At 35.9% G+C, this 26,396-nt stretch overlaps 1 protein-coding gene and 1 long non-coding RNA gene across 3 annotated transcripts in view; one reads left to right on the forward strand and one right to left on the reverse strand.

Moving 5' to 3' along the window:
* The window catches only part of LOC150083242 (RNA-binding protein MEX3B-like), an 84,536-nt gene that overhangs the window by 51,763 nt on the left and 6,377 nt on the right, over positions 1–26,396 (reverse strand). The gene's annotated exons all lie outside the window — the stretch shown is intronic.
* Positions 6,947–26,396, forward strand: part of LOC150083243 (uncharacterized) — a 95,276-nt gene continuing 75,826 nt past the window's right edge. Inside the window, exons 1-2 of the long non-coding RNA XR_016547207.1 lie at positions 6,947–7,019; positions 16,396–16,573. This is a non-coding gene — a long non-coding RNA (uncharacterized LOC150083243). The remainder of the gene's footprint in view (positions 7,020–16,395; positions 16,574–26,396) is intronic.

The raw sequence follows: 26,396 nt of genomic DNA on the forward strand, positions 1-26,396 counted from the left end.
ATATCAAAGCTCTCCGCCTGGGCTGACAGGGATCTCTGTCCACTTCGCGGTAGCACAGTGGTTATAATCGCCGTCTTTCACACTGCTTAGGGTTTGAATCCCCTCAATGCCGGGAGGATTTTTTTTTAGTAGTCTCAGGCCGGGGCAGAAATTTTTTTCTTCCCACGGAAACTCGGGGGGGTTTTTCCTCAGCAAAACTGACCAGAGAACACACACAGCACACTGCCCTATCATTAATATCTAGCCATCCTCTCCATTGATAGTTGGCAAGTCCTACCCAAGCACCATAAATATGCTCGCAGGAGTTCAAGGAGAAAATAGTAATTGTGAATGTATGATGCCGCGAATGAGAGAGTTAAAAGACTTCCAGCCGAGGAATGATAATAAGGTGCTAACAATCGGTTAGCACCTTCCATTGATTACCACTCTCTATCTTCTCCCACACCACCCTTTTATCCATTTATTGGTCTAAACATAATAACTATGTTATTATGTTTAGACCAATAACTAAACATAATAACTATGTTATTATGTTTATTGGTCTAAACATAATAACTGTCACGAAACGACTGAGAAAACCTCCGAAGCTGAAGGAATGTGAGAGGGGATTCCCTGCAAAGAATCGTCCGGTCGGAAAGTAGGTCGACATTGTCGTGGCACACACACAAACCGCCAGTGAGACAACTGGAACACATGTCAGTACCAATACAGCGAGCAGGACGCTGCATGACATGGATTGTCACGGTTGTTGGTTGTTGTTCGGTTTTAGGAGCATCGGCGACTAAAGCCATGTTGCTCCGTGTATATTGGCTGTAAATTGTGTGTTCTGCGGTCGATCTTCTGTTTGCTGGACAAAAAAAAACAGAGTTTTCGGGAGAAAAACCATCCACCCTGGCATGAGACCGATGAACTTAGCTATGTTGTGAAAAAGACCCATAAAAATTCCTCCCGTCATCGACGGGATTCGAGCTCAGGTCTTTTCCACTAGATATTCTACCAACTGTGGTTGGTAGGATCGCCGTCCACGAGGGCACCATGGTCGTGCAACCGTCCACATGCTACTAAAAATGATACTGTTTACACTCCACGACCACCAGTTCAGTGGAGTTTACAATAAATCATCAATACAAACATTAATCCTATTTAGCAGTCACAAGCTTGAACCCCGGTCCACTCAAAGAGCGCATGTCACGGTACTTCCGCTCTTGACCACTCGGCTACGGAGGCTGTTGTACCCTGTGGAAACGTTGGCACTGAGATCAAACTGCTTTCAATTTGATAATTTATTTGTTACAGAATGTCACCAAAAGGGGACACAACTTGGAATCAATTCCAATGCTGAAATTTATAGCAATCGAAAATGATATGCTTTCAGAGTCTCCAATACTGTTCTTTCCTTATCTGTGAAATTGTGGACAATGCCTACTGTTCTTTTTTCTTTTAAATTTAATTTTCATAATTGTACTTTTTTGCCATTTCACTGTGGGAAACATTTTTGGACAACGCCTGCACGATTAACACAACTCAAAGGAAGATCACCTTCTATCATACACGAGGTGAATACATCGTCACTATAAAATGCTATATTTATTTTTCATTTCTTTTTATGCACTTTACGTTGTCTTTATGCTTGTTTGCAAATGTCTGATTACATCGCATTTCCCGTCATTTGAAACTGAAAATCACATCTATATGCAATACACAAGCAAACCTGTTACCTTTTCCAGATTTTACAATAAACGGAAAATCATGCGCATACCTTCTGAATTTTCATGTCTCATTTCTTTGGCATCATACTGAAGGATATTGTTGACCAATTTCACACAACACAAGTACGATGCGACAGTCGCATATTACAACCTGATACATGTACTCGCATTCTGATTACACAACGCACATCTGAAAGCTAATTCGTTAAAGAAAATAAACAGAAATTCGTAATTTAAAAAAAAAATAATAAATTCCTGATTTGAACCTAATATCCGTGAAAAACGAAATTGAAGCAGTAAAGCGTACGAATTTTTATTTTTACACGACACCTGAAAAAAATAAAAAATAATAAATAAATAAAGAGAGGGTACTCTGGATGCGACGCACTAGGCCAGTGGTTTTCAACCTTTTTTTAATAACGGCACTCCTACTCAAATTTTCTGCCTGTTAGATCCGATTCTCTCTCTGTATATATATAATATTAAAAATATATGTTATTTATTATAATAATATAATTATAAAAAGTACATTTCATAATACAAATTATATATATATACAGTATATAATTTTATTCTTTATATAGAGGTACTAAACATCAATTATAGATCACCACAAAATTAAAAAATAATAATAAGTTTAAGTAACTTAAACCCAAATTACGTGGCACCCCGGTTGAAAACCACTGCACTAGGCTATGACAAACGTTTCTTAAATGGTATAACGTAGCTATAACAAAAGAAAGGTGAGGCCCACAAATTAATGTATGCGCCTAGGCGCCAATACTTGCATGCTTCTGCCCACTACCCTGCAATCGTTTAACATTATACTGCGTAAGGTTCTAGGGGTTAAAGGTATACATATAATACGTTGTGCTAAAATGGGCCTTCTGCTTCCATACACCATTTGGCAGCCCTCTGAGACAATCTCGAATTCGTCATAAGTTCGCTAAAAGAGGCTATATACCGGTTAATGATTAGAGCAGTGACCAAATTACATGGCATCCCGGTTTTCAACCGGGATGCCATGTAATTTGGGTTTAAGTTGTTGAAATATATATATATATTTTTAAATTTATATATTTATTTCATTATAAAAAGGTGTGCGGTATCCATTGTACCGTATCTTTTTAATTTTGTGATCTTTAATTGATGTTTATTTAGTACCTCTATATAAAGAATAAAATTATTATGAGTATATGTAATTTGTATTATGTATTGTAGTTTTGTTTCTAATTATATTATAATAACTATCACATAACATATTTTTATAATATTACACACACAAAATTGTATTATTAAAATGTCGAAAACCACTGTGTTAGGTATTTCTTTTGGCCTAGGGGCGCCGTGAAAAAATTAGTGGGACACTAATGGCGCGGTGAACCGAGAAATTTTGGGAACCTCTGGATTAGAGGAAGGTTATATTCGAAGAAAAAAATCTGAAACCTGGCGGTTTCAAATGTTTCAACGTATAGTGGATTCACATTTTCAGGTAATGATGTAGTGATTCAAAAAGATTTAGAGTAAACTCTTTAAAATTCGGCACCATCGGGGATCGAGAGGTGCCGGATTTAAAACATTTCCGGACTTTAGGTGTACCAGTTTTAGAGAAAATTTCAATGAATATTAAGCGCTAACAACCGAACTTATTTAAATCTGTAAATATTTATAATGCTTAAAGGGTAGTGTTAGTGGTTAAAATGTAACAAATGCCAATAAATAAGTCACAGCAAATGTCAATTTTAAATGCATGCCCGGTACAGTATCAGTAAATGCGCTTCAGAAAAAAAAAAAAAAAAAAAAAAACATCAACTATGTTTCTTAAGAAGTAATTATAACAAGGTATGTGAAATGTGTGCGTGTGTTTAGCTCCAAAGTAACTAAGGCTATGAGGCGTCAGCATATTGTATATGTTAAGTGCGTGTATACTGTGGTCGATTTGCGGATAATAAACATGAGTTTCCGGGAGAAAAACCATACAACCATCGTTCAGCCACGTCGTGAAACAACCCCCCCCCACCCCCAAATCCTCGCAACATTGACGGGACTTGAACTCAGGAGTTTTCCACCCGGTGCTACACGACAACCAGGTCAGTAGAGTTTACAATAAATAGTCAATACATGTACACATATTTATCGTATTTAGTTTTGGCGAGGTCATCTGTTTACCAAACCGAATACCAATTCCGTAGCGATCCTGAAAGTTTATGTTGTATTAAAACTTGGCGCAAATGTCTTTTTCAAAACAAAAGCTCTGTGTAATCCAATTTCAACTACAAATCTGCCTTCTCAGTAATGCATGCCTCCTGCTTTTTGGAATATGGACAAGGTCGCTGGTCGAGGACAAGATAGAGAAAATCATACACATGGATATATAACTCAAGTAAACCGAGTCGTGACCTCTCAAGACTGTTTTAGTCATTGATATGATTTGAACAATGAAGATTCACAAGGAAAGGACAAAAGAACTTTAAAAATATATGAGAAAACTTTACTTTTTGGAAATGCCCTGAAGCTTTTCCTGGAATTTTGCAACCACAAGACTTTTGGTAGTGGTGGGGACACCGATCACCAATGACTGAAGATGCTAAATTACAAAACTCGAAAACTGAAAGTAACATGAATTTATTAATAGTCAATTCGAGAAGCGCTCTTCAACCAATATTTGTCTTTGATCGGAATTCCCGTAACTGTTGTTGATTCCGATCACCTACAATAAATTCGAGGCGTAATGAGGCCTAAATGAGTACAAGCAAACTTATGATATATTATCAGATGCTGTTAGAATGAAAGATCGAAGGTTTGAAATGGACTGAAAAGATAAGAGTTATCTAACATATCATGAACAACATAAACATCACAGCCACTACTGCAGTAGCATACATAAGTCCACCGAGAACATATATGGCGCACCTCATCACATAAAATACAAGTCTCTCACCCCCTGGGTAGCACAGTTGGTATAACACCGCGTGGAAAAGATCCGAGTTCGAATTCCGTCAATGACGGGAGGAATATTTATGGGCCTTTTCCATAACCTGGTTGAGTTAGTCGGCTTCAGGCGAGGATAGAATGTTTTTTTTTCTTCCGAAAACTTGGGTTTTTCGTCCTGCAAACAGCAAATCGACCGCAGAAAACGCGCAGTTTGTAGACATTATATACGATGCATTATGGCCTAAGTTGTTGATGAGCCTAAAGCCGCACAACAATGTCCAAAAAAATCCGCAATTGAGAGGGCTCCCTCTCGGCCACTCTCCTTTTCTTTCAAATCATCCCAACTTCGGTTCTTATGCTCATATTTTCCATCCCCCTTTCAATTCATCGCGTAGGGCTAAAAAACTGATCGATTTCCTGAATTTTTTAGTTTGCATGTTTAATCCTTCGAATAACCTACCGTTTACTCCTTCGCTAATATTGTCTTTTCTTCTAGTTAGAATCCAGTCTAAATTAATTCCCCCTGTAAACCAGATTCCATTTTTAGGATTACATCCGGATTCCAAACTTCTCTTCTCAGTCCATTTCAAACCTTCGATCTTTCATTCTAACAGCATTTTGGTTAATGAAGTCCCCCCCCCCGACCTCTCAATCATATCCGAACATTATACAGAAATATTTTGATATCTATATCCCACTTTGGCAACACTGACAAATGTAAAGCACTGCATATGGGTAGAAATAAGCCCCAGAGAAACGTACCAACTTTGTGGTACTACACTTACTGTGGTAGAAAATGAAAAACATCTGGGAGTAATTATGCAGTCAGATATGAAGTTTTCTGAGAAATGCAGACAGGCTGCCAGAGCAGGTCATGGGGAATTGTCAATGATATACAGGAATTTTCTTAGAAGGGAAAAGGAAGCGATGGTTATCCCTTTGTACAAGGCAATGGTCAGGCCACGCCTTGAGTACTGCGTACAGGTCTGGAGGTCTCATTTAAAGTCTTTTAATTTTGTCCTCGTGGGTGCCACAATTTGTATAATCACTGTCCTCCCCACACTGGGTGAAAAAGACCTGAGTTCGAATCTCATGAGTAACGTGAGGAATTTTTATGAACCCTTTTCACAACGTGGCCGAGTTAGTCGGTCTCGGGAAGTGTTTCATGGTTTTCTCCCCGGAAACTCAAGTTTTCAGTCCAGAAAACCAATTACAAAACACATGCAATTTGAAAACATACTATGTACAGCGCAATATGGTCTAAGTTGCTAATGCGCCTAAACCCAGCAACAACTTCTAGTCTGACTGTACTGGGTAGTAGTAGTAGAGGCATGTGATGCAAGAAAGCAAGTTTATGTAGCATCAGCAAAAAAAAAAAAAAAACCACTTCACACACCATTCCCTCTAAACGTTTATCCAGTTCCTCCTTGAATTTATTTAACCTATCAACTTCGACGACGATAGATGGAAGTTTATTCCGGCAATCAACTACCCGCTGGCTAAAGGCAAATTTCTGCACATCTATTATACAACTGTCTTTCCTAAATTTGAATTTATGCCCCCTCGGGTTCGTAATCTGAGCAAGAGAAAGAATCCCATCAGAATTGAGTCTGTTCAACCCATTCAAGGTGTTATACACCTCAATCAGATCACTTCGCAGGTGTCTAGTCTCACGATGCTACAATTTTCAGAACTTTAGCCTCTCCTGGTACGAGAACCTCTTTGTTGCTCTCACCAATCTTGTTGCCCTTCTCTGTACCCATTCTAGCAACTCTACATCCTTCCTAAAATAAGACCTCCAGACCTGAAAGGCTCATTGCCCTTAGTTTATTGGATGACAATATATATATAGCACTCAAATATAATCAAATTTCTATTTATACTTAGAATATCTAACCAAGGTTAGGGAGTTTAATATTGAATTATTTATTTATTTATTTTTTTTTTTTTGGGAGTAAAGAAAGATTTTCTGTATTTTCATCGGAAAATCCATAGAATATTTTTCCAGTTACAAAAATATTTATATAAAAACAAATCGTGATATTTAACAAATAAAGCATACTACACGCTGCAGATAAAGTAACTAACCTCTATCTGAAACAAACAGAATACATGGACTTATTGCGCCATAAAAAACTAAAAACCAACCAAATATTGAGGCGGCCGGTGAAAAAAAAGTTTAGTTCCTGATATATAGTTATGTCCCGCTGTATGAAGTGATCTGAAAAACAAAATTTAAATTTCCAGAGGGCGCTTATTACAAGACATTTAATACCTTCGAACAGCGTTTCTTTGTAAGGTAGAATTGGTAAACAAATGGTTTCGGCTGAGTTTTATTGTGAATTGTATTTTGGCACAACTATTTATGATTTAGAGGTAAAGTTCATTCTTGCTGTAATTTCTTATCAGTATCAATGGATTTTCAAAGTTTTTTTATGTTTCAGATCTTTAAATTAATGAAAATGTATCAATTTCACGAGAACTAGTAATAAGTTGATTGATACAGTAATTCGAACAATGGATTGCTATATGTCTAAAAGTTATGCATAATGAATTATTGGATTTGTATATTTTGCAATACAGCTATTTGGGACTTTTCACAATTACAAAGAATTAACTGCTGAAATTAACAAATGTGTTATGTAACACTGGTGTATGTTTAATATATAAATCTTTTGGTGGGGGCAAACTTATGAATGCTTAAAGCAATTATTATTTTTAACACTTTCATTTTACGGCAGCATTTAAAGCGATTCTTTTGCGCCAAAATGAACTTGAATTTTATGCAGTTCTCGTAAGACATGAAATTGTTTTAGAAATTACTCGTTAGATCAGCTGTATCGCACTATGAAGTGTTACTTGACCGCCCTAGTGTGCGTACAGCACACGGGTGGCATTACTAATAGAAAAATATTAAATATGTTTATACCTTCCACTTAAGCAAAAATACGGGATCTCATGACATTTATTAATGATCGAATAAGTTATGAATTTTATTCGTAACACTTACAATAGAGTATCGCCTTTTTAAATATCACCACTGATCACTATTTTCATATAGGTTTTACGTGGTTAACCTGTGAAAGTTAACCAACACTTAAGGAGAAAATGCACACCTCAAGCCAGGGCTAAAACCCATCACACTCCGATATGAGAATATGAAGGGTATTTGCTTAGTTCTGCACCAATCAGTAGCGTCCAGTTATTAACAGATGAAGAGACTATATTTCTTAATGGCTGTGAAGGACAACTATTTCAGGGAATATGCATCACAAAATAATAGCAATTGGCTTCTGTAGTATAACAGGAGTAAAGGAAACTTAAAGATTTGTTGCACAATGTGAATCAATGCATTTTACAGATTCCCCCACCCCTTAAGTAGTGTACACAATGATGCTATTGCACTATATCAACAATATAAATGTAAATGATCCCATAATATTGTTAGTTTTAAAATAAAATTTCTGTTCCCCCCCTTAAGTACGATGATTCCAAATGTATGCTGCAATGAAAACAACCAAACCCTATTATTTCCAGACTAGTCAAGGGTAGAGCCACAAAGCTGAAACTGTTTCTAATTCACTTTGTTGGTAAATATATAAACCTTAGCAATCTTTTAGAATTAAAATATACACTATTTTAGTGCGAAATAAAGCATTTAGGAGAATGGGAACTTTTATCCAAAATTTTATCACTATGGTGAGATACCCCCCCCCCACAGAAATATGCAATCCTGGAAATAAGGTATCCTGTTTATCAACTGTCAATTCCATATATATTGACAGATTACTTTTGTGTTTAGGATTAAACATTAAAAAAAAGTAAAGCCATCCAACATAAATAATAACTTTAACAAGCCTATAGAAATAAATTAGTTTTCAACAGCATTTTAAAACTCCAAAGAATATCTGCACACCCGACTGTTATTTCCTCTTTGCCCCAATCCTATAAATACAAATCAACTGACTGCCATTAAAGTAAGCATCACTGGATGTTATCTACAGAACCTGACTCTTACTTTGCTTCAGTCCCAGCTAGATGATCAAAATATATGGTAGATACAGCTGGAGATGATATTATTTCCACAGCAAGACATAGTATAATAACATTCACAGACTGGAATTTTGCACTCAAGTCCTATTCATATTGTATGTAGGAGCAAGTAATACTTTGCAATAATAGAAAACATGAGACATGAATAAATTAACAAGTGTGAAATTTATTAGATAAATTAACGGTAAATATAAGGTATAGTTTGTGGGGAAGGGAGGGGGTGCACAACAGGCAAGGTTGTTTCCAGAGCCACATTGCTTTTCTGAGGTAAAATAGATGATATCAGTGTTTCTAAGAACTGTTTAATATACAAAGCATGGCTAAAGTTTAAACTTATTAAAAAGTCTTGCTAGTGTGCGAGTGCCCATCACAAGTTCCAGTCAATATCTGACATGTGGACCTATCTATGTGCCTGAAATTGGTTTTCTAACTTCTAATCCCACCTCCTAGCAATATGGTAAAGGATGTAGCCATTTTCTATGTAGGGAAATGGCATGATGTGTGTGTGTGTGTATGTTTGGGGGGGGGGGGGGAGCATAGTTATATCCATATACCACAACAAAGCTTGCTATAATTTTTTTTCGTTTCTTTTTTAAATATACAATCTTAAAACTGTTTTAAAGAATTTGAATAACTTGTAAACAAACCTAAACATAATTTAGGTTGCCTGAAAAATGAAAACCAGGTTCTAAACCTAAGTGACCAGTAAGTAAATCTAAGTATTACCTTAGATGAATCCAAGGGAATGTCTACTAATCATAAGGAATTATAAATAGCTATAGTCCTGTGCTTATAGGAGGCAGTGTGACTATCAAGTAGTAAAAACAGGAAGTCATCACTGGCCAAAGGGTTTTAACATATTTTAGAAACATTATTGATAACCCTCCATATTTTACAGGAGAAGGAGGCAAGGCAGCACTCCCCATCACACCGTATATGTAATAATTTAGGCAGCCTTGTGTTCTTTTCTAATCTGGCCATTTAATAATACAAAACCGGACAAAAGTATTGGAGGTGTTCTGCCAGGTACTGGAAATAGAAATGAATACTAACTCTGGCATGAAAGGTAGGGCTTGAAGTCAATAATCTAATGAATTCATTTAACGATATTATGGTAAGGCATATTAGTGTTATAAAGTTGCAAATGTCTTGATTGAAAAGAAGTAAGTAAATTATGCCAGACAAAACACTACATATGCAGTGACATAAATGATCAGCTTTATTGTAGTAAACTATCTTTCTTTTTTTTAAAACCATGTTTAAAATTAAAATTTATGTTTATATTTATGTTGTTTTGAAAGTTTTCCTCTGGGTTGAAAATTTTATTGAGTTATTATTCATGGCCACATCAAAGTTACCAAGCACAAATTTTTGTTCAGTTGGTGGTATTACCAATATAGAAATTACTCCAAAATCTAAGGATGTCCAAAAAAGTGGCCAGCAAATGGTTTTGTACTAGTGAACAGATCATAGAAACAAATATTACATTTATACTCTATACAGCTGGGACCAGGCATTCAAAACTTTAATGTAAAGTTTTTTTTTTTTTTTTTTAAATTAAAGTTTTAATGTAAAAAAACTTTTCTGCATTGGTGTGTCGGGTCAATGCCAAATGTATATGCTTGACTGTTAATTAAAAAAGAAAGAAAAAAAAAAAAGGTTAGGCCCAGTCTCTCTAACAATGAAATTAGAAACTAATGTAAAAATTCTGATCAAAAGCTCTGCACTATAGGCATTTAATAAAATGCTATTTCTATTTTGAAAAATGCCTCTTTTTGTGAACAGAGCAAAACACAGTTTGCTTATGTCATTTATTTAGCTTAAAGCTGTCAGTTTTCCATAAGGTATCTGTTCAGTATGCAGATTTAAATGTTAACATGTATAGTTTATTAAAAATGATATTGAAAAAGCTTGAAGCTTTAGAAAGAAATACTTATTTTGTACAGTACAAATAATCAAATTTGTTGATACCACAGTGATAAAAATTTCCATTGTGGGTAAAACCAATGTTTGAATGACTCGCGGCAATTTCTGTGATAAAACTGACATTTGGTGAGTGTTTTACACGATAGTAGTAGTGGTGGTGGCATGTGATGCAAGAAAGCAAATGTATGAGCTTATGCAGCATCAGCCAAAAAAAAAAAAAAAAAAAAATGCACCATTCCCTCCAAATGCCTGTCCAGTTCCTCCTTAAATTTATTCAACCTATCAACTTCCACAATGACAGATGGAAGTTTGTTCCAGAAATTAACCACCCGCTGGCTAAAGGCAAATTTCTGCACATCTATTCTACATCTGTCTTTTCTTAATTTGAATTTATGCCCCCTTAGATTCGTAATCTGAACAAGTGGAAGGATCCCAGAATTCAGCGTGCTTAACCCATTCAAGGCCTTATATACCTCAATCAGATCACCGCGCAGGTGCCTAGTCTCCAGCCACTGCAATTTGTAGAACTTAAGCCTCTCTTGGTAAGAGGATCCCTTCATTCCCCTCACCAATCTTGTTGCCCTCCTCTGTACACGCTCAAGTAAATCTACATCCTTCCTAAAATGAGGCCTCCAGACCTGTACACAGTACTCAAGCCGTGGCCTGACCATTGCCTTATACAGAGGGATAATCACCTCCTTTTCCCTGCTAGCAAAATTCCTGTATATCATTGACAAAACCCATGACCTGCCCTGGAAGCCTGTCTGCATTGCTCAGAAAACTTCATATCTGCCTGCACAATTACTCCCATGTCTTTCATTTTCTACCACCTTAAGTGTAGTACCACACATTTGGTACGTTTCTCTGGGGTTACTTCTACCCATATGTAGTACTTTGCATTTGTCAAGGTTACACTTCGGTTGCCACTTCTTAGCCCATATGCCCAAATTATCTAGATCCTGTTGCAGTAGCACACTGCCATTACTGTCATTAACAACCCTGCCAACCTTTGTATCATCTGCAAACTTTGACATTAAGCCTGATATACCTTCATCAATATCATTGATGAATATACAAAACAACAGTGGACCTAACACCGAACCCTGTGGGACTCCACTAATAACGTTAGTCCAAGAAGAGCAGCACCCATTGATTACCACCCTCTGTCTTCTAGCACTTAACCATCCTTTTATCCATTGTAGCAACTTACCCTTAATACCATTCTGCTCCAATTTGTACAATAGTCTTCCATGCGCAACAGTGTCAAAAGCTTTCCTGAAATCCAAATATATGATATCAAAATTATTTTTCGCATCCAGTTCCTTTGTAACCACATCATAATATCCTATCAAATTTGTCAGACAAGACTTTCCCTTAACAAACCCATTCTGTGCCTGAATTATTGCTGCAGTCTTGTCTAGATGATCCTGCAATGCATCTTTAACCAGTGACTCCATTATTTTACCCAGAACAGAAGTTAAACTAACCGGTCTGTAATTACTCGTGTCACCCTTCGATCCCCCTTTGTGAATTGGGGATACATTTGCACATCTCCAGTCCGTGGGAACCTCCCCTGAGTCCAAGGATGCTCTCATAATTATGGCTAAGGGTTTGCTTAGTTGCTTTGCAGCCGATAGATTTGTACAAATGACTTGACAATGCTTTTTTGCCATGCAGCTGTTCATTCTGTATTTAAAACTATCATTTCTGGAGTTTACCCTATCCCCCTCAGATTGCAGTCAGTCAGTCTAGCACATCAACTAGTTGGAGACTCTTAGGTAAGAGTCTAGTGTATTTAGTATGTCAAACATAAAGATGAGTAAATGAGGATACAATTAGAAGTGGAGAAGCTTAGTTTCTTGATTATACTTTTATAGTGTTTTATCATTTTCTCTATTTTCAGCCAGAGAGAGAGAGACTCCTAGAAAAATATGACATTTTCAATTCCTTTCCGTAGTTTCAACATAGTGACAGATTTGATTCTGTTAAAATTTTGATGGCAATATCCATTAAATGGCATGATGTACAGAGTACACAAACTAATTTGAAGTTGAATTCTATAAATGGGGAACAGACGAGCAGCAAGTTCAGTTGTATACTCTTTGTTCATAAAGTGCAAAAAGATTTTGATTAGGCTTTTTATATTCCACATTGCAATCCACACCGAACAAGTTTTTTGACTATATTATTTTGTAATTGTTACCGGAGACAATATGAGAGGCCAGTAAGTGCTGAAACTGGCATTTTTCCCCCCTTTCTCCTCTTTTTTTTTTTTTTAAATGTAGCAGTATACTAGTGTATGGTATGATATTTATCTGGGAGTTATTCTGGGTTGTTTTCAGCCTATACAACATGCAAACACACCAGTGTATATACAATTGTTCAGACCTAATACAATATGGCCTTTTATGATAATATATAATATAAATCATAATAACATTTTTTAAGTATGCTTGGCATGCTCTAATTCACACGTGCTAACCAATTATAGTATCAGTCATAGGTGTTGTGTAATGTGGCAATATCCATTTAAAAAAAAAAAAAAAAGTCCTGATTAACTTCCAGAATAAAGTTTGCTAATCTCATCTTCTTGTCTTCGGAATGTTCACTTTCTCATTTGTAGTCATATCTGCCTACACCAAAACGGTATCCTTGTATTTTCCCCCTTAATATAACTATGAAAAGCATAACTTCATTTGTTGTCAAGTTCTAGTTTAAGTTCAAAAGAACAGCTTTGTGCTGTAGTTGAAGAGGTGAGGTAATCTCGCACAAGAAACCCTTCCTGAGGTCACAATATGATAAATTCATGGTAAGCAACAGTCTCTGTGGTGGCTTATATAGAAATTATTAGTCATGTGCATGCAATAATTAATTATTTACCCCACTAATCCGATTTGTCACCCTTTGTTATATTCCGAAATAGCCAAGGATGTTCCAGTGGATACCTTTCTCCCGGTATCCACTAAATTGGATACCGGCAAAAAGAATTTTACAATTTCAGTAAGGTGCCTCCATAGCCAGGAGCAACAGTGCGTAGCACACACTTCTTGATTAGACTGGGGTTTGAGCACGTGACCACCAAATACGAAGAATGTGGAAAGGTCAGGGAATGACCACTGCATATCCCTGGAGCAACATGGCCCTAGTTGATAATGCTTCTAAAAACCAAAATAACAATTTCAAAAGGGAGAAAAGCTTGGCATAATCCAACCTAACTACTGCAACAGACTGACTCCCAGAGTTAGGCATGCAGTCTCTTCAAGATTCCATAATTTCAGCAGTTTTGTCTAGTTGGCCCACACAATTGGATCTACTGATACTCTTTAACAAAAGTGTTTTCATTTCGTTAAATTGTAGATTTCTACCCTGCTCATATAATGCACAACTGGAGCTTCAGCATCCACCTCAATCCAAGCAGCCAGATCATTTTCTGTCTCCAAGACTGTCACCAAGTACGTTACAAGCAGCCTTCTTATTCTGAAAATACTGCTAATTCAAGATTATTATTAGTGATATCATCTTTTTCAATAAATTTTTCCTGGCAGTTTTCAATTCCTATTGAGCTTAATTTCTCCAACACCAATCCAATGTTGTATGCAATGTCTTTCAGTGTTAATGCTTTCAGAAATTCTAGAACTTGAATTTCTGAATTCACATCACCAGCAAGTAGCTCACTGTGATAATAGGCCTTGAAGGTTTGAATAATGCCCTAATCCATGGGCTGAATTAGAGCAGTTATGTTCCTTGCCAGAAATGAGACTATGATCTTGCCATCCTTTGATTTCAGATCAGGTGATGGATGAGCTGGACAGTGATGCAACAGTAACAGAGCCTTTTCTTTGTAAGTTTTCTCCAATGCAAGTGCCATGTCACCAACTCACTTTCAAACCATTAAGCAAAAAGTCATCCAAGTGTTGAAGCTATTTTTATAAATCACAGGAAGAGAATTCATGTTGACATCCATAAAACATTAGGGACTTTGACCAACGCACAATGGATTTAGTTTGTGATTTCCAGTCTTGTTTGTGCACAGTAATTCTTTGTCAATTTTCATGCCTGCTTTGTTAGGTGCCTTTTTTAATATCAGTACTGTTTTATCATAGTTCTACAACTGTTCATCTGCAAATTCATCTTGAATCACACTACATTATGCAGAAATTCAGGAAATGCTGCTACTGTAATATTATTATTATTAGCCATATTGTGCAAGGAAGGATGAGGCTTATGCTGTACCAGCCAAAAAAAAAAAATTTGATATACTGAGAGAATGATGATATCCAGCTCAGGACCCTGGGTGTGCCAAGCTCATACTCACCAGATGTGAACCCCTGGGATTACCAAATGCAGATTCACCTACAAGATTAATGTGATATATCTCATGATGAGCCTTCCATTTTCAAAGCTACACTTCAGGAGCATTAAATGTGTTATCTCCACCAAGTAGATTATAGAATTTAAGGGTATGTGCTTTCAAAAATTATCTCATTTACTAGTACTTCTCCACCACACTTCTGTAGAAACAGGTGCCTCCGTAGCCAGGTGGGAAGGAGCAGCAGTGCATAGCACACGCTTCTTGATTAGACCGGGGTTCGAGCCCGTCACCACCAAATATGGAGGATGCGGAAAGATCAGGGAATGACCACCGTATATCCCGGAGCAATATGGCCTTAGTTGCTAATGCTCCTAAAAAAAAAAAAAAAAAAATCTGTAGAAACAATTTGTATAAGCATTGGTCCACATCACTGCTTTCACAAAGTCCTTTGGAAGCCCACTTCATTATTCTATGGAGGCTAAGAATGAACATATTTATTTTTTGTCTTTCATCCAACTGTGGATTATTCCTTCTGGAATTCCATATTTGCAAAATATATTAAATTTTCCTTTGCCACCCTTTTGATAATCTTTAACTTTTCTTCAGCTGTATAATTTTTTTCTTTTGGTGGCCATCACTTCAGTCCTACTGATTTACTAATTTTGCCATTGTTCGTTTTATTTCTGATGCCATAGAATTTACTGTGTTTTGAGAAAACCAAACCGTTGGACTATCAAAGTGCTGAAGTGAAGTCACATGATTTATCCACCTGCCAATTATGTATATTTTTGTTTAATTCAGCACTTTTTTTTTGCTATCCTAAGTATTACCCCTAGTCGAAAGTATGTCACATGTGCTGTCGTTTACAAAAACCTTATTTTGTAACTAATGTAACATACTTGATGAATGGTAGATGTATTCTTCTCCAGAGATATCTGTTTGTAATAAGCATTCTGCTGATACCTTTTTTAATTGCATCTCTAGCTGAGGGAAGAAACTGGATGTCTACAGTAAGTAGTCTGGTTACAAGTCATTTAATGACTTAGTGTTACAACTTACTGTCAAATGACATTCATATCACTTTGACACATTATTATAATAAAATAGTAGTGTAATTTCTTGAAAGAAAAATGGAATTCCATTCATAGTTCTATATTGAAGCAATTTCTGGTCTTGCCTGTGGTACCATTTAAAAAAAAAAAAAAAAAAAAATCCATGCAGTAGTGTTAATTTTTAATGACATAAAAGTTACGTGACATGTGAGAAATTAAGGGAAGAGACCTCCAGTCAGAAGGATGCCAAATGTTTTTTAAAGCATGTGTATGATTTAATATTTCCTATTTTAAGAAAGATCTACAACAGTGCATTTGGAGGGAGGGTGATTAAAAGTGAACAGCAATACAGCTGGTTTGAGAAGTAAGAAGAGAAATAATTCTGCTTTATTTATTATTTTTTTTTCAGATGAATGGGAAAGCAACCACTTGCACATTTTTAACACACCAGCACTTCTATCCGAGGATTTGTTTGGTTACCTAGACATTTATTGGCATGTTAATTGTAATATTGCACCAATTGTTATGGTAGCTGAAAATGATATTGGTAAATAGTGATACAAGCCATGTTAGTTTTAAAAGTTAAGGTAAGTTAACTGCATTTTTCAATCAATATTTTTATATTGTAATCCTGAGTTATTTTTTGATATCTGTATATTTTTATCCATCAATCAGTTTTTCAAGTTTTCCTTGACTGTCCATAAGCAGGTGTACCAAGTTCAGAAATCTAGGTGTTGTGATGCCCTTTGCATATAGTGTATAAAAGACAGTTTTGTATCAAAGGTCAGTCCTTAATAAACTTTAACCCTTTAGAGCAGATGTAACTTAACTAACTCGGATCCAAAGACAGAATAATTCATATTTCTTATTCCTCTACGATGTGAAATGTCATGACATGTTCCCACCAATCAAATCTCTGAAGATAGAAAATTTGGGGGAGGACTGCTAAATCCAGCCTAAAACTAGTAGTCTGCTGAATAACATATAGCATGCTATACATCCTGATTGACAAAGTAATTAAAGAAAAATATGACAATTTACATTTCTAGCTTTAAGTCTGTTCCATTTACTGGATGAAAATACTTAGTCCATCATTTAAAAACAGAAATAATTTTAAAACATCTTTATGTACACAGTTCAGAGTATGCTTTTGTTCACCCGATATGTTATAGATATTTAAATATAGAGTGGGCTGTCTTGATATTTTGGAGTCATATTATTAAATACCCTCTCCATGGGAGTTCCAAAAAGAGATTTCAGTGATCTTGAGCAGCGGAACCAGTCTGATTGCCTATGATGCTCAATTTACTGATATTTCACAAAATGGGAAGCTCCTACTGTATGAGAAAACATGTAGCCATATTTCAGAAGATGTAGGTGTTGCCACTACTTCATTCCTTTGCAGCAGTATTAGTATTAGTAACGGCCGCATGGTGCAAGAAAGCCCATGGCTTATGCTGCACCAGCCAAAAAAAAAATAAAAAAAAATAAATAAATAACTAAATAATAATAATTAATAAAAAAAAAAAAAAAAAGGAAATTAAACCTATCATCCTATGCGCTTCCCTTACCCGAAAGTACTATCCAGATGACCTTTGAATTTCTCCAAACTGTCGGCCTCTACCACCCATGAAGGTAACTTATTCCAGTAATTTATAACTCGCAGGCTAAAATAAATCTTCCTGCAGTACAATCTAAACATTTCCCCCCGTAACTTGAATTTATGTCCCCTAGTTCTAGCATCATTTATAATCTTCAAAATTTCGTCCTCATTCATTTTACTGATGCCTCTCAGAGCCTTAAACACCTCAATCAAATCTCCTCTAAGGTGTCTAGTTTCCAAACTCTGCAACCAAGATATTCGAAGTCTTTCTTCACAAGGACGCCCTTTTGCCGATCTCACCAGGCGAGTTACCCTTCTTTGCACCCTTTCAAAAAGCTCAATGTCTTTCTTTAGGTGCGGTCTCCATACTTGAACACAGTATTCCAAGTGTGGTCTAACATAAGCCTTATACAATGGGATTATCACGTCTCTATCTCTGCTTGCAAAAGTTCGATAGATCATCGATAGGACACCATGGGCCTTCCTTGCAACCTGTTTACAATGCTCAGAGAATTTCATGTCTGACCGTATCGTAACACCCAAGTCCCTTTCCTCCAGTACTGGGTTTAGTTGAACTCCACCAAGTGAATAAGTTTTTTTGGGATTACTGTTTCCCAGGTGCAATACCTTACACTTTGTTGGATTAAAGCACAGCTGCCATTTTTCTGACCATTCCTGAAGTCTATCTAGGTCTCTCTAAAGAAGCTCAGCTTGACAGTGATCATTAATTACTCTACCAATTTTAACAACATCTGCAAATTTAGACATCACGCCCTCCATCCCTTCATCAATGTCGTTTATGAAAATTAAAAACAACAGTGGTCCTAATACTGATCCTTGGGGAACCCCACTTCTTACATCAACCCAATCTGAGGAATAGCCATTTATCACAACCCTCTGCCTCCTGCCCTGAAGCCATCCTTCTATCCATCTAAGGATTTTCCCAGTGATTCCAACCTGTTCCAGCTTATAAAGCAACCGCTCATGTGGGACTGAGTCAAAAGCTTTGCTAAAATCTAAATAAACAATGTCGAAATTATTCCCTAAATCCAGCTCGTGAGTGACCCTTTCGAAATAACAAACCAGATTTGTTAAACATGATTTTCCCTTTACAAAACCATGCTGTGTATCCTTGAGAATTTCAATTCGATCCAAATGATCCTGAATTCCACCCTTGATCATTGCCTCCATGATTTTCCCTACTACTGAAGTCAGACTGACAGGTCGATAATTTCCAACTTCACTTTTAGAGCCACCCTTATGTATGGGAGATACATTTGCACTTTTCCAATCCAAGGGAATCTCCCCAGAGTCTAGTGATGCTCACATAATTAGCCTAATTAAATTAATTGATAAAATTAATATTCATAATCTCCCTTTGAAGATAAGAGATATAGTAATTTGCCTCTAAATCTTATAAAAGAAGTGAATTAATCTTCTTGTCCTCTCCTACAGCTGATATTCCATTCATTTTTCTTTTATTCTCTAAGAATCCTCTTGTGTGTTTCATAGATGATTGCTGGCCTAGTATATTGCCAAGAAACAATATGAAAAATGACAGTTTTCATATAGGGTTACTAGAACTGTATTAAATTCTAACAGGAAGTTGAATGATATTGTGATAACTGAGAGGAAAGAGAAATTGTTGAAGCTAAATGTAAAAAAGGTAGACGGGTGGATGAATTCAATCCAATTATATTAAGGGAGGCAACAGAAAAGTTCAGCAAACCTTCCATCTCCACCAAGTGGCTTATGAAATTTAAGCATTCAAAATTAGCCCATTTATCAGTACTCCTTCACTACCATTCTTTTGATACCACTAGTATAACATAATTGAACCATAGTTGTGAGATCATCCTTGGATTAAGTGGAGGTCCCTATGGATTGGTGATGTGTGACTGTATACCCAATTCACAAAGGGTGACATGAGAAATTACAGAGCTGTTAGCGTGGCTTTCCCAGGGGAAATAAAAATCACTGGTTAAAAAAATAATTCAGGACTATCTAGACAAAAATGCTTTTATACTGCAGTTGCACCATGCATTTGTTAGTGGTGGTTTTGTCTGACCAATCTGATTGAACATAATGACAAAGGAACTGGATGCAAAAAATGCATATGAGGCCTGATGCACAAGTCTGAAAAAGTGATTAAAGACAGCATACTACTGCAACAAGGTCTAGATAAATTATGCAGAGGGCTGAGAACTGGCAATTGATGTTTAACATTGACAAATGTAGGGTACTTCATATGGTAGCAGTAATCCAAGATTAACTTACCAATTGTGTTTTACACACTCATGGTAGGGGAGAATGAAAAAGATCTTGGGGTGGGGGGGTAATTTTGCAGTCAGGTATACAAAATTCTCTGAGCAGTGCAAACATGGCTCAGAATAGTTCATGAGGTGATTATTGTGTTGCTTAAAGCACTGGTTAGGCCATGTCTTGCATACAGGTCTGGAAACCTAATTTTCAGAAGGATGTGGCTTTGTTGGAGCAGGTGATGAAACCAGCAGGATTAGAGAGTACTCTTATTAGGAATGGCTTCATTCCACAAATTGCAGCATCTAGAAACTAGATACCTGAGAGAAGATCTAATGGTGGTGAATCTAACTGTAAGTCTGAATGGATTGAGTAAGCTAAATGCATATTTATGGGTATAATTGAGTATACTTAATGATGCCAATTTGTAACTACTTAAGTAGTTGGCCATGTACTGAAATGATGCAATTGCACAACTTGTACATAAGCTAAACAGATAATGGAATCCTTCCTGTTTCTCAGACTGCATGTGAGGGGGCCATAAATTCAAATTGAGGAAGGGTAGGTGTGTGGAAGTTTGCATTAGCATTTGTAGAGGCATGTGATATAGTAGGTATATGACACTTTCAACCAGTAGGTAGTTTGAATAAGTTCAAAGCAGGACTAGACAAACTATTAGAGGGGATGGATGATATGTGATTTTTTTTTTTTTTTTTGCTAAATTCTGTATAAGCTTGATTTCTTCAATACTGTTCCCTGAATTCATCTTAAATTGCATTATGCAGACATTCAGGAAAACTTCTGCTGCTGTAATTTCTGCGAAATGCAGATTTGCTTACAAGACTAACCTGAGATATCCCAAGATGAGCTTTCCATCTCCAAGTGGCTTAGGAAATTTAAGTGTCTGGGCATTCAAAATTAGCCCATTTATCGGTACTCCTTCACTACACTTCTTTTGAAACCACCTGTATAAGCATTGGTACCTGTCACTGTTTTCTTGAAGTGTAAAGCTTTCTTTCTTTGGAGGCATACTTCATCTGAGGAGTTTACAAATTTTTCTTCCTCTTTCATCCAAATGCAGATCATTCCTTCCAGAATTTCACACTTTCAAAATACTACATTTTGTTTTGCCACTCTCAAAATTTGTCTAGCTTATCAAAGTGCAGTGATGTGATTTCTCCATAAATCACTTGTCAGTTATATTTTTTTCCTAGTTCAGCCCTCAGCAGGTTTGCTATCCCAAGTGTAATTTCTAGTCCTGGAAAGGATATAATGTACTGTTGTTTACAAAAAATTACTTTAACTAATGCAACACTTGATGAACGGTAGCCATATTCCTCTCTAGTGGCACCTCCGTAGCCAGGTGGGAAGGAGCAGCAGTGCATAGCACACGCTTCTACGGAGGATGCAGAAAGGTCAGGAATGGCCACCACATATTCACGGAGCAATATGGCCTTAGTTGCTAATGCTCCTAAAAACTAAATAACAAACAAACATCCTCTCTAGAGGTAACTGTTCGTAATTAGCATTCCACTGATATACTGTTTTATTGCATATCAGGGGAGAAACTGGCTGTCTACAGTAATTTGGCTCTGAATCCAGTTTACAAATATTACTGTAACTGAATATATCGAAGCAAATGTACAGCCAATTTTATAGATAATTTCCACCCTTGAAAATACAGTTCTAGGATGTACAGTAGACATGAGTACATGTGGTATTCACTTTTTCCAGTTTCTGATATGAAATTGCTAGCCCTTTGAATACACTACTTTTTTTCATAATTTGTTTTAGGGATATGATCTTACCAGCCGTATATCTGAAATTGTGTGAGAAGAGGTGTCATATGAAGGTTGCGCTGTATTTAAATATCTGCTGCACTGCACCTTTACTTCACTTATAAGTTTCATATGCTATAGATTATTTATGTTACTCCGTATAACATTGAAATTTCTATAGTAGATTAGCTCCCAATATGCCATCACTTCCTAAGCAGAGGTGGACAAGCTAGGCATATTAACTAGTAAATACAGTAAGCGCCAGTTATAGTGATCACGTTTGCAAATTAAATATTGATTCTAATAAATGGCGATTCTATTAAGTGAAACTGTGAATATTATCCACAGGCTATAAAAATAAAGATTTTTTTTACAAAGAAAGCACACTGCACTTTATTACCAATTAAATGATGTGTTAGAATTGGAAGAATATTATCCACAGGTTAGCAAAATAAATTTATACTTGCATATATAGCTTAATTAATATACATGTTAATTAAACATAACACTTTGTAATATGATAATAATTTTAAAGTCACTTATTTTAGATTGCTTTAAATTATCACTACGAAGTCTGTTTATAGATTTTTCAATATTGTATAACAGTCTATATTCATGATCACTTGCACCAGTTTCTTCCATCGCTCTCCTCAGGATGGCTATAGTTCCACGATTTTGCCAGTTTTGTAACTGGAATTTGTCCAGATTCATATTCATTTCCCTCCTCCTTGAAGAAATTATCAGTAACAGACTGGACAATTTCTTCTTCCATTAAAGCTGTAGTAACTACAGTTTTTAACAGATTGTAAAACAAAAAGGACCAATAAACCGAAAACTGCAAATTGTTTTTATCATTTTATGATTGTGACCTCTAGGAATGTGCTTTAGAAAAATATCAGAGGTGTTCAAAATTGATTCTTATAACTGAAGATGTGATTCTAATAAATGATAAAAATGTAGTGTATTTTTTTTATTTGAATCGGTTATTTGGAATTTGATTCTCTAAAGCGGCTGATTCTAATAACCAGTGATCACTATAACCGGTGCTTACTGTATTTGGTTCACATGCATCACCTTCACCAGGGCCGGCCCGAACAAAAGCGGGGCCTTGATACAAATTCGTACAACAAAATAATTTATTGCATTTTGATATTTATTACATTGCACAAATTGGTTTAGTAAGGATGACATGAAAATGATAAATAATTAAATTATTTTAATAAACTTAACATTTCAATCACAAAAAAATCTTTAATAAATCAAATAAGAAAAATAATTGCTTCATATACTTATAAAATACAATTTGGTATGCGACTTAATCGAATAAGGTCACAATATGTGATTTTTGTTTCATTTTCTTACATGTTTTATAGCAAATTCGTTGATAATATCATCATAATTTAGTTTTTTTGGCTATTTCGGATTCGATAGATAAAATGGCTAAGGAGGTAAATCGTTCTTGACTAATGCTAGATCTGAAGTAATTTTTTATTATTTTCAATCTTGAGAAAGATCTTTCTGCAGATGCGACGGTAATTGGTAAGGTTAATATAATTTTCAGAACAGTAACAAGTTTTGGATACAATTCAAATAAATTATTTTTCAGTAAATATTGTAATATTTGTAATATTGTGATCCTGGAAAGCAAAACTCAATGACAAATTTTGATCTTCATTAAATAAATGAATGTAATCAATATCGTCTTGCAAGGTAGCATTTAAGAAGATTGTTTTCAGTCAGTTTTTGAATATTATCCGAATTATATAAAAAACCATATGATGTCTCATGTTCGTGATAAATTTCGAATCTTTTCTTAAAAGAAATAATCGCACTATCGATTATGACTAGAAAATATTGAATTCTGAAATATTCTTTGCCTGATGAAATAGGCTGATCGGTTCCTTCATAACAAAATTGCTTTGTTTTTCGTCCAGTTCTTTGATTCTTAAATTCAGATGTCACTTATAATTCTTCAGCTATTTCCTTTGCAGTTATTAAAGAAGATTTAAATCCCGATTCACGATACTGTTCAAAAAATTTTAAAAGGCCTTTTAAATGTGAATTTGCAGTACCCGATATCTATATTTGAATTTTGAAATATCTTGCTCATAATATTTACTTCATTCAGTATGTCATACCAAACTTAATAAAAATTCAAATGAAGTAAGTTTATTTTCGATTGATTGGATTTCGTTTTCATATCACTGGTATGTTCATAAAGGTATTTCAAAGCTAGAGAAAATTGTGGTACTTGGTATCTCACAGATTTCACACTTTCGAGGCGACATTCCCACCTCGTTTCTGACAGTGGTTTTGGAGTAAGATGTTTGACACGCTCTTTTAATATATCCCAACATATCACAGAACTTGCAAAAATATTATATATGCTTTGTAAAGTCCCAAAAAATGAATTTGCAAGAGAAGATAATTTTGAAATGTCTCCAAGAACTAAATTCAACTTATGACTTCCGCAGGGCATATACTGTGCTTTGGAATTCTTTTGCAGGATAAGTGCTTTGGTCAAACCAGTATTATTAACTTAATTTTCTCAGAAGAAAATTTAAGTCGACTTTTTGAATAATTTCGAATTCACTCGATCTCTCGAAGGTAGAAAGCAAAAAAGGGCCGAGAAAACCTAGTCGGTGGTATATATAGCCTTTAGAGTACGATAACTATGCAAACGCTGGCAACATATAATCGTACGTCTGAGCGACTTGTAAGGAGAGATATTTTAAATATATTTTAAAGAAAATATATTTTTCCGTGTTCTTTGGATGTTTGACACGCTTTCAGATAATGTTAATAACATGATTATTGGCATTTTATTTCTTATGTATATTAAAAATATGGCCATTTTATGGCGATGTCGCTAGATTTTGCGACAGTATTAAAACAAAAAAAAAAAACCATTTTTATTTTGCAAAATCAGTCAGCGGCGCGGGGCCTTGTGCGCTCGCACCCCCCTCGGGCCGGCTCTGACCTTCACTGTATTCTAATAACTATTATTGAAATGGTGTAACCCTATAGCCAAACAAACAAGCAGAATGGATGGATTTTCTAATCCCATACATGAAAATAATAAAGTAAGTGAAGAAAAACAATGCTTTTTTGTAGGAAGAAACAAAGTGAATGATGCAAGCAAAAGTGGGAATTTTATCCAAAGTTACATTCACCGAAATCATCATATCTAGCTAATGTATAACTTGGTATATCACAAAATTGTGGAGTGTCTTAAGCTGCTGCACCTAAAACCATAAAAAGCTGCAGACTGTATAAGCCATTATGGCTGATGAAAATCAGATGTCAGAAGACGAATAGCAGCTTAAATGTTTTGTGATGAGTACACATTCCATGTTACAGACAAGGTAAATGCATATGAAGTGAGCATAGCGAAGTGCAGAACCCAACATGATTAGAACATGTCTGAGATGCTCCCAGATTTTTGGAGAGCCTGTTCTTCACAGAAGGAACACTCATCAGCCCTGTACTGAGAGATGTTAGCAAATTACTCAGCCATGATGATCATGGCAACAATGTGATTTTTTCCACATCAAGATGTTGCACTTCTTCAGGTTAATTCTCACTGACTTCTATGGGGCAGTGTTAGGGATGATATGTCAACCCCCCCCCCCCTCCAATGCCTGGCAACTTGAAGAGAAGACCCACTGCAGTGGTTGACAGTTACATTAATCATGTTACAAGAAGTTGATTACTGTTCAGGTGTGTGCCACTGCATATTTTGGTATGTATTAATTTTCTCCCAATACAATACTTCCATTTAAACACAATAAAAACTTATGAGGAACTAAGAAAGCATTTGTGTTTAAAGTAATGTAAAATTTAAAGCTGGTGTTTTCTGCTACTATTTCCTCTAATACAGAATGACTAGCTTTTCACCATTATCTAACCCCAGGGGCTCACATCTGGTGAGTATGGGCTTGGCACACCCAGGATCCTGAGCTGGATATCATTCTTCTCTTTCTTGTTGATTCCCTTCTACTTCTGACTCTTGTTCTCTCTGTCAGGGTAATTCAGAAATTTTTTTTTTGGCTGGTGCAGCATAAGCCTCAGGCTTCCTTGCACCATAATATGGCTAATGATAATAATAATTTAAGGAGATAATAATGTATGTTCCCACCAGTTATACAAGTAGGGTTTATGCTGACCGGGCTAGCCAGGTGGGTAAAGTGCCTGCCCAGCAACCCAAAGTTCGCAGGTTCGAATCCAGCCTCGGGCTTGGATCCGAGTAAAATGCAAAAACTTTGGGAGGTGCATTATGGCCACAGATGTGCCAACAACTAACAAAAAAAAAAAAAAAAAAAAAAGTAGTGTTTATCAGGTAAGGTGTGCAGTATTACTATCGTTAGAAAAACTGATAGAAATAGTTTTATATATTCAAAGATCACTTGAAGTGTCAGAAACATCTCGATACCGATCCAATGATTAATAACTAAGCAAGAAGATCCCCCCCCCCCAAACTGATATGGTATGATAATATAGGCAATTGTTAATTTGCATTAAGGTTTCATAGTAAGTAATGTAAAAGTTCAAGTCAGAAGGCAAAGATTTCCTCCTCTTTTTAGGAATAGTGTAGAAGAAATTTCTATCTTTTCAGGAAGAAATGTCAGTAAAATAAGATGACAAAAAAAGACAATGTCAGATAACCAGATATTTTACACAACTTAAAATATGCTGTTAGAACCATAAGACTTTCTACTAACATTCCTCTGTTTCAGGAAATTAGTACTGAATGAACAGAAGAAAGAAAAT

Source organism: Mastigoproctus giganteus, chromosome 7 (genome assembly GCF_048544385.1).
Source record: "Mastigoproctus giganteus isolate SK-2022 chromosome 7, ASM4854438v1, whole genome shotgun sequence".
In the NCBI taxonomy this organism is placed as follows: Eukaryota; Metazoa; Arthropoda; class Arachnida; order Uropygi; family Thelyphonidae; genus Mastigoproctus; species Mastigoproctus giganteus.